The 4,419-nt window shown below is 45.3% G+C and overlaps 1 non-coding gene across 1 annotated transcript; it reads left to right on the top strand.

Moving 5' to 3' along the window:
• Positions 1-425: 425 nt before the first annotated feature.
• Positions 426-532, top strand: LOC118488568. Its single transcript, XR_004885112.1, has one exon. It is a non-coding gene; the product is annotated as a small nucleolar RNA R71 (small nucleolar RNA).
• Positions 533-4,419: the final 3,887 nt, after the last annotated feature.

Here is a 4,419-nt window from a genome sequence, read left to right as displayed (position 1 = left end):
CATCCTTGGTTGTAAGTTCCCGTTGGGGGACCTGACGACCTAGGTCTATTATCAATGTAGTTTACCATTTCTTGTTGATCGTCTGTTTCTTTCATGCAACTCCAATTTCATGTGACCCACCACACCCTTCACAAGCCATAACCGAGACTGTTTTTGTCATTTCTAATTTTTTTATTTTTTAAGAAAGGGCCTCGATTTGGGCTTGTAAAGAAGTGCTTTCGTCGACCTTATGGGCGCCCGGGGCGATAGACTTATTTCCCCGGGGGGTGTGCCATTGAAAATTGGTTTGAGCAATTTCCTCAATTTGATTATATATTTCGTGTGGGCGTCGATTACCTAAAAGTCCCCCGGAGCTAGAATCAAGTGTCTGCCTAGTGTGTGGCAACAATCCATTATAGAAAGTGGATACTTGTTGCCATATTGCGAGGCCGTGATGGGGACACTTGCGTAATAGCTCCTTGAACCTTTCCCAAGTTTCATATAAGGATTCCCCGTCCTCTTGTGAATAGGTATTAATTTCAGTCATTAACTTAGCAGTTTTAGCGGGAGGGAAATATTTATATAGAAATTTTTGGGCTAGTTCATCCTAGGTGTTTACCGATCCAGCTGGGAGGGCGTTGAGCCAAGCTTTTGCTCGGTCTTTTAGTGAGAAGGGAAACATACGGAGGCGGATGGCGTCGTTTGATGCTCCATTGATCCGAAAGGTATCACATATTTCCAAGAAATTAGTTATATGTAGATGGGGATCCTCGTCCGCAAGTCCATGGAAGGTTGCGGAGTTTTGGAGCATTTGTATCAAATGCGGCCGGAGTTCGAAGTTATTAGCTTCGACATTCGGAGCATTGATAGCGGCGCCTAGATTACCTACGATAGGTCGTAGATAATCCATAAGGGTACGTTGGTCCGCCATTGGAGGTGGATCACCCGAAACCTTCTCTTGGTTTTTGGCTTTTAACCTTTTTCTGAGAAAGCGTTCGGGTTCTTCTAGTGGTTCTTTTATGTCTTTATTGGAACTGGAGCTCATACACTACGTAAGGTTGGCGTCGGGTTCCAAGTCCTGCAATAAAAACAGAAAAGAATGTTGGTCAGAAGGTTCACCACGGCCCCGTGTTGAGTGAACACGGCCCGTGGTCGGAGTTTCAGTGATTGTTTTCCAAATCCCCAGTTACTGGAAGTTGGACACGGCCCCGTGTTGCACCGGCACGGCCCCGTGGTCAGCCTTCTGTAACTTGGAAAACAAAAACTACCAGTAACACTGCTGGGCACGGCCCGTGTCCGACCAGGCACGGCCCCGTGCTGAGCTCTGCAGAAGCTGAAAAACTAAGAAAAATCCTAAAAATTAAAAAGAAAAATAAAAATATGACTAGGCCGTTGATTCCTAACTTTCTTAAAATCCTTGTGTCCCCGGCAACGGCGCCAAAAACTTGATGCGTGTGTAGTGTAATATAATTTAGATGTATATTTAAGCCCTTTTTTTACACTTTTAGTCAAGTTTTAAATTTATAAAACACGATATTCACTAACACTAAACACACATATGGGCAAGTGCACCCATCGTGGATGTAGTATAGTGTTGGTAAGATACCGAGGTCGTCCAAGGACACAAGAGCTTTTAATACCGGTTTATCCTCAACGTCTAATCAAATCAAAAAGTGAGAAAAATGTTTTAAACTAAGAAAAATAAAAACTAACTAAATGCTGAAAAATAAAATAAAATAAAAAGAGATAGACAAGATGAATCACTTGGATCCGACACGTGTATTAGTATAACCTTTGATTATTTTCGCACTTTTGCACTTGTTTAAGAGATTATCTTAGTTATTGTAGTAGGCCCCTCTTTTGAAGGCGACGTTACCCTCAACCCAGTAGTTTGAGTCAGCAAGGATACAATCCTAAAGGGTCGGATTATTGAAAGATAATGAATTAAGTTATTAATGCAAATTGTGGTAGGCCCCGCTTTCGGCGGTGACGTTACCCTCGGCTAAGTAGTTTGAGTCAGCAGGGATACAGTCCTAAATAGCCGGGTTATAGTATTAATAGTAGTTAACTTATGAGGGGGTCAAAGAGTTTGGATCCCCGCCATCCAATACCTATGGGCATTGAAGGAGATCCTACTAAATTTGACCCAGGTCCCAAGCAGGACCTCTAAACGCTGAACAAGGGCAAGACCCTTACCAAACCGTTCCCTTAACCCCCGACCAGGTAGCCAACATACCTCCATATATACCGTGGAGATATGAATGGTGAAAATCTTTTATTTTATATAGACAGTAAAATAACGCCAAGACACCACGGACAAACGATAAGGAAAGATCACCTTCAACATAAGTAACTAGTTATTAAAGTCATTAATACAAAACCAAATAAAAAGTGCAAAAGATTAAAAATAAAAAGTATTATACTAAACACTTGTCTTCACCAAGTGATGTAAGAGACTTAGGCAAACATGGCCTTGATTGTCAAGAACTCTTACGATCAATCTTGGATCCCGAGACGACTCACACACTCTACGATGGACAATGGATGATAGTGGTGGATGATGGTGTTATGGTGGTGGTGGGTGGTGGATGAAGTGTGAGAGAGGTGGTGTGCCAAGGGATGAGATGGAATGAAACCAAGCACCCCTATTTATAGGCTGAACAGAAGGCTGGGCACGGCCCCGTGTCCGCTGGACACGCCCCCGTGCCCGTCTGACACTCTCTCTCTTCATTAATTGTAATTCGCAATTACAATTAATGCGCCTGCTGTACTTTCACCACGCCCCCGTGCCCGCTGGACACGGCCCCGTGGTGGGCAATGGAAGCTTCTACAAGTTTGTCTTTTCTGCTGCTTCTTGGGCACGGCCCCGTGTCCGCTAGACACGGGGCGTGTTCAGTCTTCTGCTTTCTCTTCTTTGCCTTGGAGGATGCCGTTGAGGGTCCGGGCAGTCTACTTTTATTCCTTTTTTTGTATTTATGCTAGAATTAGTTGTCTTTTTGCTTCTTTTGTGAATTTGAGCTCATTTCATCCTGAAAATACAAAAGAAAGACAAAAACACTCTTTTTCCAACATTAGTACTTAAAAAGGGTTAGTTTTATGCCTTAATTGATGTGATTTATATGTTGTATTTTACACACATCACGCATGGTTTTCACGAAGAAAGTCCATGCCTACTATGACGTCAAAACTTCCGAGCTGCATCGGAATGAGGTCCATTAGGAAGATGTGATTGTTGAGCTCGAGGGTACAATCACGAAGAACATAATTAACGGCGACAGTTCTTCCAGTAGCGACTTCAACTTCGAATGACAATGGAAGATAAGAGCGTTTACGACTAAGGAGCTTCTCGAATTCAAACGACACAAAGCAGTTATCGGCTCCAATATCAAACAAACACGATGCATAAATACCATTCACAAGGAACGTACCATTAACCACGTTGTTGTCGGCCAGGGCTTGACGAGCATTGATGTTGAAGGTTCTGGCGCGTGCTGCTTGTTGTTGTTGCTGCTGCTGGTGGGGCTCTTGTTTCACAATCCTGTTCGGGCACATGTTTGCAAAGTGATTAGGGTCACCACATGCAAAGCAGACTCGAGCATTGATCGCGGGTGCCTGAGCCGCTTGTTGGCCTTGCGGGGCTGGGAGTAGAGTTTGATGAGCAGTGGCAGGAGCTGCGGTGTTACGGGGACCATAGCAACAGTTGGCAGTGAAATGACAGTACAAATTGCAATGGGCGCAGAAACGACAGGCAAGACCCACCGGATGATGACATGAGCATGTCGGGCAGAGCGGGTGGGGACCTGTGTAAGCACGCTTCGCTGGCGGCGCTTGAGTAACTGGTGCTGGTCGATGGTGAGACTGCTGCTGAGCCGGTACAGCTTGCAGAGGAGCAACAGTGGTAGTGACAGCACAGTTCTTGTTGCTGGAGCTGCTGTTGTTGTGCTTCTTCTTGCGGCGTGATGACTTGGATGGTTGAGCAGTGGCGGTTTCGGCGGTCGGTGCAGTGGTGGCTTGATGCAAAGACTTGGAGGGCTTATCCCAGAAACCAGCTTTTACTCGCTTGTCGTTGATTTCGGCGGCAAGCAAGTAAGTCTCTTCAATTGATGAGGTCTTCGCGGAGTGAACAAAATCGGCAACACAATCGGGTAGAGCTCGAATGTACTTCTTGATGGCCATGTCTGACGTCTTGACTTGATCGGGACAGATGATGCTGAGCTGTTTAAAGCGAGCAGTCAAGGCTGCGTTATCTCCATCCTTCTGCTTAATGTTCCAAAACTCTTCCTCCAGCTTTTGGCGTTCATGGGGAGGGCAGAATTCGTCCATCATAATGGCTTTCAGCCCTTTCCAAGTCAGCTCATAAGTTGCATCATTTCCGCGTTTGTTTCGCTCGGCCGTCCACCATTCTAGAGCTCGGGACTGGAAGACGCCGGTTGCGCTTAG

Source organism: Helianthus annuus, chromosome 16, assembly GCF_002127325.2.
Source record: "Helianthus annuus cultivar XRQ/B chromosome 16, HanXRQr2.0-SUNRISE, whole genome shotgun sequence".
Taxonomy (NCBI): domain Eukaryota; kingdom Viridiplantae; phylum Streptophyta; class Magnoliopsida; order Asterales; family Asteraceae; genus Helianthus; species Helianthus annuus.
The sequence above is the reverse complement of the archived record's forward strand: the minus strand, read 5'-3'. Positions and strand labels throughout refer to the sequence as shown.